Source organism: Cervus elaphus, chromosome 23 (assembly GCF_910594005.1).
Source record: "Cervus elaphus chromosome 23, mCerEla1.1, whole genome shotgun sequence".
NCBI classification, from domain to species: domain Eukaryota; kingdom Metazoa; phylum Chordata; class Mammalia; order Artiodactyla; family Cervidae; genus Cervus; species Cervus elaphus.
The window spans coordinates 11,510,481-11,525,421 of NC_057837.1; the positions used below are offsets into that span (position 1 = coordinate 11,510,481).

At 41.1% G+C, this 14,941-nt stretch overlaps 1 protein-coding gene and 1 pseudogene across 1 annotated transcript in view; both read right to left on the minus strand.

Moving 5' to 3' along the window:
- The window catches only part of LOC122682162 (putative ankyrin repeat domain-containing protein 19), a 224,115-nt gene that overhangs the window by 77,487 nt on the left and 131,687 nt on the right, over window positions 1–14,941 (minus strand). The gene's annotated exons all lie outside the window — the stretch shown is intronic.
- LOC122681734 overlaps window positions 1,825–14,941 on the minus strand; it is a 31,605-nt pseudogene continuing 18,488 nt past the window's right edge.

Below are 14,941 nucleotides of genomic sequence, written 5' to 3' on the forward strand. Positions count from 1 at the left end.
TCTGTGTCTCATTTTCTGTCCTGCATATAGGGTTATCATTACCATATTTTAAAATTCCATATATATGTGTCAGTATACTGTATTGGTGTTTATCTTTCTGGCTTACTTCACTCTGTATAATGGGCTCCAGTTTCATCCATCTCATTAGAACTGATTCAAATGAATTCTTTTTAATGGCCGAGTAATATTCCATTGTGTATATGTACCATAGTTTTCTTATCCATTCGTCTGCTGATGGACATCTAGGTTGCTTCCATGTCCTGGCTATTATAAACAGTGCTGCGATGAACATTGGGGTGCATGTGTCTCTTTCAGATCTGGTTTCCTCGGTGTGTATGCCCAGGAGTGCGATTGCTGAGTCATATGGCAGTTCTATTTCCAGCTTTTTAAGGAGTCTCCACACTGTTCTCCATAGTGGCTGTACTAGTTTGCATTTCCCCCAACAGTGTAAGAGGGTTCCCTTTTCTCCACACCCTCTCCAGCATTTATTGCTTGTAGACTTTTTGATAGCAGCCATCCTGACTGGCGTGTAGTGGTACCTCATTGTGGTTTTGATTTGCATTTCTCTGATAATGAGTGATGTTGAGCATCTTTTCATGTGTTTGTTAGCCATGTGTATATCTTCTCTGGAGAAATGTCTGTTTAGTTCTTTGTCCCATTTTTTGATTGGGTCATTTATTTTTCTGGAATTGGGCTGCAGGAGTTGCTTGTATATTTTTGAGATTAATCCGTTATCTGTTTCTTGGTTTGTTATTATTTTCTCCCATTCTGAAGGCTGTCTTTTCACTTTGCTTATAGTTTCCTTTGTTGTGCAAAAGCGTTTAAGTTTAATTAGGTCCCATTTGTTTATTTTTGCTTTTATTTGCAATATTCTGGGACTTTCTTTGTCTTTTAGCCACCACCATTTTGGACTCCTTTTTCCTATTCTTCCTAGTCTAACTAACATTCCCATCTCAAGAGATAGGAGGCCCATTTCTTAGGGAATAGAGGCGTCAAGCTCTCTCTGGCTATTTCCTGCTGAGTTGGGATGGCGAGGGGCACTGGGCCTTCCCTTCTTGCTAGTCTGAAGCCTCAGAGTCCTTATAATGGTGTTCATCTAAGGGTGAGTGATGTTTGCCATGGTTGGGTGTAATTTTACATATCCTTGTTGAACTGGCATTGCATGTTGAGACAAAATGGGTTAAACAATCAATAATACGTGGAGCAATCCTAGGCGGCATCAATGATAACGGGGATTAGTAGGGGCATTAGCCAACTCCAAATTCCCCATCCCCCAGAGAGAGATTGTAGCTACCCCGAGAGCTCTGCAGCTCCTTCTTTGAGATCCTGTAGGATCTGAACGTTTCTCTTGAGGACTGGGAGACTTTCTTTAACTTAGCTGGAGATATTTACCCAGAAACAACATGTCTCACTCAAGATGCTTCAGGTCCCTCCTTGTTCAGGGATCAGGAGATCTATCTCCTGTCTATTTTGGAGTACAGCCCCTGCCAAGCAGTGTTGGCTCTTTAGAGCTACCCTGAGAAATCTTATCCCCAGAAACTTAATTTTGGGGGTTATCATTAGAATGACACTCATTTGTAGTCCTGAATAGGCATCTGAGATCTCCCACTCCTGTTTTGCCCCCTGGTTCCTTCATCCTACAGAGTTTTGCATGGTTATGTATTCTTTTCCACCGGTCAGGTACTCCTATCCACTCTCAGCTGGTGTTCTGCATGCACTTCTGTGCCTGAAGGTATATTGCTGTTGTATCTGTGGAGAGAGATGTACTCCACGTCCACCTCTCCTCCGCCATCTTGCTCTCTCCTCTCTCGGGGTATTTTAAATAACATTTTAAAACGGTATTTCCAAGCCAAGGAAACATGCCTTTGCTTTTAGATTATTGACTATTCTTAATGGTGCGTTTTCATCAGATTGGGTTGGGCTAATCAGGAATTCTATAATTGGTCTTTGATTTGTTAGTGATTGTTTAAACAACTTTCAAAAAAACAGTTAAGAATACTGGGATACAAATTAGCCCACGAGCAGCTCCAAATACCACCACAAGAAACAATCTTTAAAAATGTCCTGAGGATGTATGCTTTAGCTGCAGACAGGACACACACACCTATTATTGTTGAAAATGCACTTGGTAACACAGGGTGGCCTAGCAGATACAATGCCTCAATGGTTTTTCAGTTTACTGAGGGCTCTGAACTGGAAACGAACACATAGGAAATGTGAGCAGAAAAGTCAAAGGAAAACCCTATACAAATGACAAGATTAATCATGGCTATGGAATCGAGATTGACATTCCAGAAGGCCATATAACCCATGAGGCCCATAGTCACAGAAGCAATTGCAAAAGTTACCTACAAGGAACACAGGGGATGAGGAATTAACCATAAGGAAACAATGAACATTGCTGTTGATGCAACAGTCACATTTTGAACAATGTTTTCTAATATTGCAGAATACTGATCCAAATATATGAAAACCTGGTTGTATACCATTAGGGGAACTTCACACTTCTTGGCCATGTCTCGGAACTGGTGTAACATCAGTTTCTTATTGGTTGAAGAAGACATACTCATGGTTTGAATGAAGGCCTGGGAACAAATGATTTCCCGTGATGATGTAATATTAATGTTATACAGAAAAAGTGGAAATTCCTTTTAAAAAGTGCATTTATTGCTTAGAAATCTGTCTTATCATATATCTTGATGGAGGTTTTCCATATATTATATATATTCTCATAACCAAAACTCTGTAAGATTTTTATATACATACTCACTGTTTTCAAAATCTGCCAGACATTTTTCCAATTGTTGCCTAGTATCTTTATCCCAGTAGTCAAGAATCTCAGTAATGATAACCATAATGCTGGGACCATAACTTGAAAAATAGTCTTCTTCTACATTACAATATTGTGTGGTGTAAGAGTCGTCACTTACCAAATTTCGGAGGTCTAAACCTTCCTGCACTCAGAAACACCCATATAAACTACTTATGATGTATGAAGTATAGGAGCACTGCAAAAATCTTGGACTCGGTGCCTGTGAGAAAAGGACTAAAATATTCTCTAAAGAACAGATTCACTGGATTCCATGTGTAAAATAGATAGCCAACAGGGATTTGCTGTACGACTCAGGAAACTCAAACAGGGGCTCTGAACCAACATAGAGGGGTGGGGTTGGGACGGAGTTTCAAAAGGGAGGTGATATTTGTATACCTATGGCTGGCTCATGTTGAGGTTTGACAGAAAATAACAAAATTCTGTAAAGCAATTATCCTTCAATAAAAAATAAATTGAAAAAGGAATAGATTCATTGGATGGATATCAGCTTTATGTTCATCTTGGAGAAAATTACCTGGGAGGCAGAAGGACTTTTTTAACGAGGAACATTTTTGGTCAGGAGTTTCCTGCTTCTTCAGCCACCATAGACAGACTACTTCTCTTTTACCATCCATGGCCATAAATGCTCCAAAACAGATGATGTTATGAAAATAACAAGGGAGCAGGATTGTTCCTATATAAATGCAAAAGTATTGTACGGACCTGAAAGAGGTCAGGTTCTCTTTATTATTATGAGCGAGGTCATAATTCCTTTATAGAAGGTCAGGATATTGGTGATGGTGGTGATTGGAATGGATACTGCCACTTTTGAATAGACATTGGACATTGGCTCGCTTATACTATCCGTGAGGCTGGTCTTCTGGCAGGCAGAAGTCACGATAAACATGTCATCGACTCCAACACCTGTTAGAGAAAGAGACAGTCTCCGCATTTTTTTAAAGATCCCTTTAAAATTAACAAGATCAACTCAAACGGTTTTCTTTGCTTGTCAATGTCTCACTGATCTTGCGGTGTGCTTGTGTGAATGAATGTCATGTCCTGTGCAAAGCAAGTGATGAGTCCTGCACTGGGGTTTTGTGGTGCCTTATAATGACTGAAGCCAGACCCCAAAATGGAAGCCTTGTCAGGGTTTATATACTGACTTCCCAATGCCAAGAGACACCCAACATCCCTGCGAGGGGAAGGGCCAGAAATGGGCGATGCGCCTGGACAAAATTTTCCGTTCTTGGTCACCTTTTCCTGGTCTCTTTGACCATTCCATAATTGCCCGGGGAATTAGAACTACTAACCTAACCTGTCGGATCATAAACTTTAAAGGGACTTGTGATCCATGCCGTTACTCTGTACTTTTACTTAGACCTCAAACTATATGGATGGAAGCGCCTAGCCTTGCTAGGAGCTGGAAGTTACAAGAGCACGTTTGGGAGCAAGGCGGAGCTCTAGTTCCAGAAACGTCTCTCAGGCTAGAGGTCATTCTCTTGGCTGGCTGCCTCAGGGTCCAGAGTCCTAAAGGTAAGTCTTTGTCATGGCTGTGCCTCTGATCTATGTGGGTAGAAGCCTTGCTGGTGACCATGAGATTTTTGAATACACAGGTCGGGAATTGCAGGATCTGGTCAGCTTGGAATTGTGGTGGGCTTCCTTTGGTAGTGCTAGCTCTTAGCAGACCAGAGAAAGCTCTCCAACAGCTTGTGTCTCAACTTCCTAGATATTGCTTTTGTGGAATCTGTGGGAATGAACTGGACAGATTGGCCCTAGTAACTTGAGGACCGAAATCACTTTTTCCTCACTGGCTGACCCTCCACTCCCCCTTTTGCTATCACATATACTGGTGTGGTGACACTCAGAAGAGACATCTTGGATTTTTTGTTCATCTCTTTATAACGCAAAGCTTCTATTGTGGTCAGGACTGTATTCGGGAATGTGCACAGGCACATGGAACATGGATGCTTCCCCTAGAAAACTAGCTTGGGAAACATTCCAGGAAAGCTACTCTGCTCCACCCCAGGTGGCATCAGAGGAGGAACGAATATCAGAAAAAGGTCTTAATGGTAAGGAACTGGACATCAGTCTGGGATGCCATCAGGTCTACCCTGGTGCATCTCCACCCCACCTTGGTGGTTGAACCGGGAGCGGCGGATAAGTCACCTGTGTCGGTAAGGGACAGACTAAGTTCAACCAGGGAAGGAAAGCTTCGGTGGAACGTCTGTCTACAGCCCCATCTAGAGCAGGGAGGGGCACCTCCGGTGGAAAGAAGCCACGGCTGTGGATGCTGCTTTTTTCTCTCTTACAGATGAGAGCTAGCAGATCCAGAACCACCTCTTTAAAATGGTTTTTTCAAAACGGGGATAAATTTGATTCCCAGAGTTTAACAAAGACATGCCTGATCTTTTTCTTTGATACCGAATGACCATGGTATCCTTTGGAAGATGGGGAAGACTGGTCGGCTGAAGGGTCTCAATTATAGTATTGTTTTACAATTAGATCAGTTCTGCAGAAAACAAGAGAAATGGGTAGAAGGCCATATGTGTTGCTGTGTATCTCGCTGCGAGACATGCCAGACTTATGTCCTAAGGGTGCAAATTTTGGTGTGAAACCTTCAGCTGCCTCCTCTTCTCTTACTTTGCCCCTGTATCTGGGGCTCCCAACGAAACAGGCTGAGTCAGGGCACCCTTCCAGAAGGGGTTGCCTCAGTCTCAGTAGAAACTGAAACAGTCCCAATTCATAGAAGCCTTTACAGGACTAACTTTATGGCCTTACTTGGAGAGACGTAACGTATGTCTTGGGACAGATGCTGACTCCTGACTCGAGAACTTGAGTTTTGGGAGAAGCTACTACTTTTGGAGATGAATGGCTTAAGCATGAGACATGGGGAAGGAGGGAACACAAAATAGCCCTCCTCCCTCCTGGGAGCCAAGCAGTTCCCATGATGAGCCAGACTGTGACTACAGCATGCCTAAACGAAGGTGGGATCAGAACCACTTTGCCAGGTGTATTCTTGAAGGACTCAAGCGAGTGAACACGAAGACTTTAAACTATGCTAAGTTGGCTGACACAGAACAGGGAGAAAGAAAGCTCCTGATAAATTCCTAGACTACAAGAGGCTCTCTGCAAGTTTACTGACTTTTATCCCAAAAGTACAGAGGGAGGAATAATCTGAAAGATAGATTTCTCACTCAGTCAGCTCCAGGTATCTGTCATAATTTATGATAACAAGCGTTTCGACCAAATCAGTCTTTAAGATACTGTTACAGCTGGCTCAGATGGTATATCATGGTAAAGAATACGGGGAGGAAAGTAGGGGTGGGCGGGGAGAAAAACTGGCAAAAGAATGAAGCCCCAACAATGGCTGTTAGAGCCACTCTGAAACAGACTGAGGAAAAGTGCCCCGAGTAACCCAGGTGAAAAGGGGTGGACTTGTTATTACAGTGGAAAGGAGAGGCATCTCAAGCTGGATTGCCCTCAAGCATCTAAGCTGCACCTGGCTCCATGTCCGGTCTATAAAATGACCACACCTGAGGAGAGATTACCCTCTGAGACATAAGCCCCAGGGGTTGGACTCTCAAGGCAATCAGGACTGAAAGTGCCTGGCGGTCCCTACACGAGCTCCCATTCTAATTACACCTGTGGAACCCTGGGGATTTATAACTCTGGGGGGCGGGGGGCGGGCAGGGGCAATCAATTGCTTTTCTTCTCGACACTGGGGCAATTTTCTCTGTGCTCACTGAAGCCCCTCATCTGCTTTCCTTCCGATCCACTACTGTAATGGGACTGTCAGGATGAGCCAAATGCTATTATTTCAGTCATCTTTTAAGCTGCAACTGGGGCTCCGTGCTGTTTTTCTCACGAGGTTCTGATGGAGCTGGAGTCTCCCTCACCCCTTAAAGGAAGGCATATACTGAACATGGTCCAGGCCTCTGTTTTCATGAATATGGAGCCTTCTTCTTTTAAGTGAACAAAATGCAAATCCTAGAGTATGGGCTGGTGGAAAAACTGTGGATTGAGCACAAAATGCTATTCCTGTTGTTATCAAGCTCAAAACCCCTCACCTATTTTCACATCAAAAGCAGTATCCACTAAATCCTGAGGTTAAGGAATGGGCGAAACCTTACTGTACTGGCTTCTCACGATGTAAGTGGGATCTTAAACTCTAAAGTTCAGAGCAACAATGTTCTGTCTTAAAGTTACTGTAACTCAAGGGGTGTCAAAAGTTCTAGGAATAGAATATTACATACCCTGTTCCTGGAGAACCCAACCTTCAGGAAAGGTTGAGAAGGCTAATGCCGTTATTAAAGGACATCCATGGAAGCTAACTCAGGAAACCCAGGACAGTTGGTTTAAAGTTTTACCCATGACTCCAACGAGGGCTTGAACTGCCTCTAAGAAGAAGGGACTGTCTCTATGAGACTGTTTTCATGCACAGATATTGTCATACATCCGGAAACCTTAGAATTAACTATGTGCCTCAGCTTTCAACTTTTCAACCTTCTCGTCAGGGAAAGGCATTGCATGGTGGGTTTCTCCACTTCAAGGAAAGGACTTTCTTCAGCTCTGCAAATACCTGCACTGACAGCAATTGTATATGATGTCTCGTCTTGATCTGTTGACATCTAACAACCCTAAAATGGACTGATGTAACTATGGATATAATGTGACTTTTAATTTTGATTATGTTTTAACTTGGTTTAATGGATATCTTGCCTTACATCTGTAACTGTAAAATGGGGTTTGTTTCTAACCATCTGTAAGCTTCTAAGTTAAAAATGGTTGTCCATGCTCTTACAAGTGCCGCAGCCTCCTCCAACTATTACTCAGGGCCGCTGGAGCAGAGACCCTCAATATGACGGTTAGGAGAATATATTGCCTCAACAACTTAGGGACAATGCCCCTCAACAGCAGGACGTAGTTATGGAATGAAAACGATGGCCCTTTCCCTTGGCAACATGATCCTCCTAAAAGAAATGGGGGGAATGAGAGAGTCAATTCCTAGGTAGGTTGATAAGACGGCCAGGGTCCCCAGGGAGGAGGAGGAGAAGGAGGAGGAGGAGGAGAAGAGTCCAGAGCCCTCGATAAGGAGAAAGGGACCTGAGGCTCCCAAGGAGAAAATGACAAACGGTCTTTTCTACATTGCTTTGTCTTAGTGAATATAACAATGCATCTTGCTTGAGGACATGTTTCTCCTTAACAAGAACCTTCTCATTAATCTTGTCATCTTAAAATGTATATTATGGGAGTGGGTCTGGTGAGATCTTTCTATCGTTCATTCTAATCTTGTTCATTTAAGATGTATGTTGTGGGAGTGGGTCTGATAAAAGTATATAAGGTCTTGATAAGACTAGCTAAGGGGGCACTCTGCCTCCCCTTCTGATGTCTATGTCAGAAGCTTTCTCTGTCCCTTTTTATACTTTAACAAAGCTCTGCTACACAGAAGCTCTTGAGTGATCAAGCCTAGTCCCTGGTGGAGAAGAAGCTAAATATTCTTCTTTGGAGATCACGAATTCAACATCATTCACCATAAGCTATCATACAATTAGCCTGTTCTTGTTTTTTCCTATTCTAAATCACACTGAAATGAGCATCCTTATTCTATTTTGTGAGCACCCGTCCGATAATTAGGACGAATTCCCAGAAGTGGAATTGGCAGGTCAGATTCCATTTTAAATTTTTAAGTCTTTTGATTTGTTGCAAAGTTATATTTTAAACATGTACCAATTTACAAATTTCCCTCAGCAGAATGTGTGTTTATTTGCATACAACCTTCCCCAAACCTTCAGTCTTGCTATAATATTCATTAATCTAATAAAAAGAAAAGGTGTCTCACTTTTGGCTTAATTTGCATCCCTTGGTTAATGGAAAGATCAAATATTTCTTTCTTATATTTTCAATGACTAGTGTTTTGGATTCTGTGTGTGTGCATGAGGGGGTGTGTGTGTGTGAACTACTTGTCCATGTCCCTGGTCTGTGTTTTCCATTTGGGGTACTAGATTTTTCCAACTCTTAAAAGCACATAAGACAGAGGATGAGATGGTTGGATGTGATCACTGACTGAATGGACATGAGTTTGGGTAAATTCCGGGAGTGGGTGATGATAGGGAGGCCTGGCATGCTGCAGTCCATGGGGTCACAAAGAGTTGGACACGACTGAGCGACTGAACTGAAAGGCACATAATTCCATTTGATTTTCTTTTTATCCTGATTCCTCATTGTGGATCTGTAGAGTCACCTATATGTAACTGTTTTGCCTAATCTAACACAATACCCTTCCTTTACCCACCCCACACCCCCACATACACAGTGTGCAGCCTCGTGCTTTGTTTTACTCACCTAGAATAAGAAATGGTGAATTTGCAACTATGATCACAAATAGCACTCCAATGTACAACATCAGGCCAAAGCCACTCACCACTGCCAAGGCAGCAGAAATGACTCCAAAGGCTGTGGCCCACATTTTGTTTCGTACACAGTCACACCTGTAAATTTGGAGGGAAAAGTCATGGAACTTGTGGTGGTAGCTTCCATACTGAAATTCCAGCAATTCATAACATTCTTGACTCGAACACCTCTTCAGAGGCCTCTTGCAGAATATTTCCCATACCTGCCTGCTGGAGAACTTTAATTTCCAAGCACTAACCCAGACCAACTGAACAGAAGATGGGGAGGTGGGAGGCGTGGACAGAAAAGTTGGGAATCTGTGCTGTTACCAAACTATACTGGTTGGTTCTTATGCAGCGAGCCAAAGATGAATCCACCAACTGGACTTCTCAAAACCACAAAGATATACTAAAGCATTGCAAAGAGCTAATTCCACTCTGATCTTCAAAAGAGCGTGAATGGAAGTAAGCGGTATGAAAGTGCCCATGGCTAGGTATCTTCTCACACACTTGAGTCCAGTTAGCCATAAACACAATCCTAAATACCTCCTGTATGTCAAAGCTGGTTTAATATATATTGTGGCTAACAAAAAGAATGAAAGCCTTCTAAAAGATTTCTGTGGTTCTCCTCTGCTAGAGATGTGTGTCCTAGAAGAGAGGCTCTGTGTGTGTGTGTGTGTGTGTGTGTGTGTGTGTGTGTGTGTGCTCAGTCGATTCAGTCATGTCCGACTGTTTATGACCCTATGGACCCTAGCCCACTAGGCTCCTCTGTCCATGGGAATCTCCAGGCACAATTAGTGGGGTAGGTTTCCATGCCCTCCCTCTAGGGTATATTCCCCACCCAGGGATCAAACCTGCGTCTCCTGCATTGCAGGTGGATTCTTTACCACTGAGCCACCGGGGAAGCCCCAGAAAGGTGGTTACTAATTATGAGGAAAAAAAAAAGTAACATGTACTCCATTTTGAATAACACCTTATGCCTGTTTCTTGGTTGGACCAACAAAAATGGGAATATATACACAGCATTTTAAAAAGACTGAATTTAATACTTTAACTCCCCAACAAGCACAACTTTCCATCTTAAAATATTGACAACAATCTCTAGGTTTCTGTTTTACTTCACTGCTAACTTCTTCAAAACAAACGACTGATAACTGCCTCTAGAAACTTTTAGTAGAAGAGTGAAACTAAGTTTGGTTTGAAGACTAGCAAAGTCAACTATGAAAGTGGAGCTAATGATTCCCAAAGAGCAAGAATATAACTAAGACCTTGTTCGTGCAAGGCCACATTAAAATAACCAAATTTTCCTCTTATTAAAACAGCTATGTGTGTCTGTATTTCACTTTTTCTTCAACTGCTGGTGTTATCAGTTAAACTCAGGTCCCCAAATCAACACACACACACACACATATTCACACACACACACACACACACACACACACACACACACACACACACACAGTATTTTGTTTTGATTACAGAAAAAAAAAATTGATTACAACCAGTACTTTCTTAAAGCAACAACCTTGGTTTACAGGAGTTTAAGATAAAAGTACCACAGATGAACCTTGAAATCAGAAAGGTTAACAGGATAGAAGCTACATATAACATTTTTATCTCTATTCCCTCTTTCAGGTTTCTGGGTTGTTGCTATAAATTTTTCAGAGGATGGGGGGAGTGAAGTATATTATCGGCTAGAGGGATTATTTGACTTCGACTAGTTGCTGTGTTGACTCTCTAAATGACCTTTATTTTAATGTTCAATAGGCAATGGAAGGGAAGACGTGTATATAGAACACTAGTGAAAACAATTGCAGATTTCCTAGTCCCCAAGAAGGACTTTGGTTAAGCAGTTTATCAGAATGACTTAGGAAAATCTTAGAACTTTAGATTCGTGCAATCCTGGAACATAGCTCTGCAGACTCTGATCTACAGTTTGTAGAGAAGTTGCAGAATCCATGTGTCTAAAAATTTGTACATGTGATTCCACTGCTCAGGCGGACTTGGGCATCACTGGCAGCAAAATGACCAATCAAAACAGTTCACTAGAAAAACAGAAACTACACATTGAAGAAAGCATAAATCAGGAGTTCCCTGGTAGTCCAGTGGTTAGGACTCCTTGGTGCTTTCACTGCTGGGGCCTGGGTTTGCCCCCAAAAAAGGCATCAATGGATGAAATGAAGGATAATAAGCTATAATGTATACATAATATAAACACCCAAACAATAGAAGGAAGTCCTTCCTTGTCAGCAATTATTTTAAATCTAAACAGATTAAACTTTCCAATCAAAAGGCAGATATTGTCCGAATGGATAAAACAGCATGATTCAACTATATGCTATTTACAAGAGATTCCCTTTAGATCCAAAGACTTAAATAGATTGAAAGATAAGAGGAATGAAATAAATACTCCCTATGAATACTAACCAAAAGAGGCTAGGAGTGCCTATACTGATAACAGAAAACAAAGACTATTTGAAAAAAACTGAAAGGAAGGGAACACTTCCTAACTCTTTTGATGAGGCCCTGTTACACTGATATCAATTCGGACTAAGATATCACAAGGAAGCTACAGATAATACTTCTTATAAATATGGATACAAACATCCTCAACAAAACTCGAGCAAACACAATTCAATAAGCATAGTAAAAGGAGCATACATCATGACCATGTGGGATTTACCCAGGAAGTGAAGAGTGGTTCAACATGAGAGTATCAATGTAATACAGCACACTTTCAGAACAAAGGATAAAAAACCATATGAATCTCTCAAAAGGTACAGAAAAGGCACTTGACAAAACTCAATGTCTTTTCATGATAAAAACTCTCAAAAACAAGGAATGGAAGGAAAGTTCCTCAAAACTATAAAGGCAATTATGAAAACTGCACAGCTAACATTATACTCAATGGTGAGAAAAAGAAATCTTTCCCTCTAAGATCAGGAACAAGATAAAGATGCCCACTTTCATCAGTGATATTCAAAGATGTACTAGAAGTGCTAATCAGAGTAATTAGATAGGACGTTGAAATTAAAGAAATTCAAACTGGAAAGCAAGAATTTTAACTATATCTTTTTACAGATTATATGATCATATGTATGAAAACTCTAGTGAATCCAAAGGAAGCTACTCAAGTTAGTAAACAAATTCAGTAAAGCTGCAAGATACAAGATCAACACACAGTTTTCAGTTGTTTCTATCCATGTGCAATGAATGATCCCAAAAAGAAATGAAGAACGTGATTTCCTTTAGTGTTTAAAATAATGAAGTACTTAGGAACACAGTTAACCAAAGAAGTGAAAGACTGGTACATGGAAAACTACCAAACGTTGGTGAAAGAAACTAAAGAAGACCTAAATTAACGGAAAGACTTTCACAGTCCATGGGGAGGAAGACTTAATATTGTCAAAAAGGACAACCTCGCCTAAGGTGATCTACACATTAATCACAATCTCTACCAAAATTTCAACAGCTTTTTTTTCAGAAATGTATAGGTCAACATTCAGATTCATATGGAATTAAAGGAGCCCTGGATATTCCAGAATAACCTTAAAAAGAAAAAAAGAAATGGACAACTGAGATTTCCAGATTTCAAAAATGTAACAAAGCTACAGAATTTAAAACAGAGTGGTACTACTATATGGACGGACATATAGACCAATGGAGTAAAACTGAGCCTCTACAAATAAATCCATATATCTACAGCCCATTGATTTTTGACAAGGATGCCAAATCCAATCAACTGGGAAAGAGCAGTCTCTTCAACAAATGGCACTTGGATGACTGGATTTCGACATGTACAAGAATGAAGTTGGACCCCTACTTCACATCATATACAACTATGATTAAAAATCACAACCACCTAAATATTGCAGCTAAAACCATAAAACTCTTGAAGGAAACAAAGTAAATGCACACAACCTGACTTGTTGATGGAAGCTTAGATATAACACCAAAAACACAAGTAAACAAAATAAAAATAAATAAGTTGAATTTCATCGTAATTAAAATCTTTGTATATTAAAGGGCATTATCAAGAAAGTAAAGAGATAATCTCCAGAGTGAGAGAAAATATTTGCAAATTATATAACTTGATAAGGATTTAATATCTACGACATCTACTCATCAACAACAGAAATCAACAACAAAGGGACAAACAACTTCACTAAACATGAACAAAGGTGGGAATTCCCTGGTAGTCCAGTGGTCTTTCACTGCCAAGGGCCTGGGCCCAAGTTCAAGCATTGGTCAGGGAAATAAGATTCTGCGAGCCTTGGGGCACAGCCAAAAAGAGGGCAAAGGACTTGAATAGACAGTTCTCCATAGAGGATATGCGTGTAACCCCAGTCACTCAGCTGTCTGATTCCTTGTGACCCCTAGCCACCAAGCTCTTCTGTTCATGAAATTTTCAGACAAGAATACTGAAGTGGGTTACCGTTTCCTTCTCCAGTGGATCTTTCCAACACTGGGATCGAAACCAAGTCACTTGCATCTCCTGCACTGGCAAGCAGATTCTCTACCTCTGCGGCACCTGGGGAGCCCCAAAGAAGATACACAAATAACCAATACAAACATTGAAAAGATAATCATGGTTAGAATGTGGAGAAATTGGAAAACTTACACATTGCTGGTGGGATATAGTATGGTGTAGCCTCTGTGAAAAATAGTTTGATGCTTCTTCAAAAAGCTAACTAGTGGATTATCATACAACCCACTAATTGCACTCCTAGGTATATACTGCAAAGAACTGAAAATGGCCTTAAACAGAAATGAGGACACTATGCTTCACTGCAGCATTATTCACTGTAGCCACAATGTAGAATAAGAAAGCCTTCCTCACCGAACAATGCAAAGAAATAGTGGAAAACAATAGAATGGGAAAGACTAGAGATCTCTTCAAGAAAATTAGAGATACCAAGGGAACATTTCCTGCAAAGATAGGCTCAGTAAAGGACACAAATGGTATGGACCTAACAGAAGCAGAAGATATTAAGAAGAGGTGGCAAGAATACACAGAAGAACTGTACAAAAACCTTTATGACCCAGATAATCACGATGGTGTGATCACCAAGCTAGAGCCAGACATCCTGGAATGTGAAGTCAAGTGGGCCTTAAGGAAGCATCACTGTGAATAAAGCTAGTGGAGGTGACGGAATTGCAGTTGAGCTAGTTCAAATCCTGAAAGATGATGCTGTGAAAGTGCTGCACTCAATATGCCAGCAAATTTGGAAAACTCAGGAGTGGCCACAGGACTGGAAAAGGTCAGTTTTCATTCCAATCCCTAAGAAAGGCAATGCCAAAGAATGCACAAATGACCACACAGTTGCACTCATCTCACACGCTAGTAAAGTAATGCTCCAAATTCCCCAAGCCAGGCTTCAGCAATATGTGAACTGTGAACTTCCAGATGTTCAAGCTGGTTTTAGAAAAGGCAGAGGAACCAGAGATCAAATTGCCAACATCAGCTGGATCATCGAAAAAGCAAGAGAGTTCCAGAAAAATATCTATTTTTGCTTTATTGACTATGCCAGAGCCTTTGACTGTGTGGATCACAATAAACTGTGGAAAATTCTGAAAGAGATGGGAATAGCAGACCACATGACCTGTCTATTGAGAAATCTGTATGCAGGTCAGGGAGCAACAGTCAAAACTGGACATGGAAATACAGACTGGTTCCAAATAGGAAAAGGAGTAGCTCAGGCCTGTATATTGTCACCCTGCTTATTGAACTTATATGCAG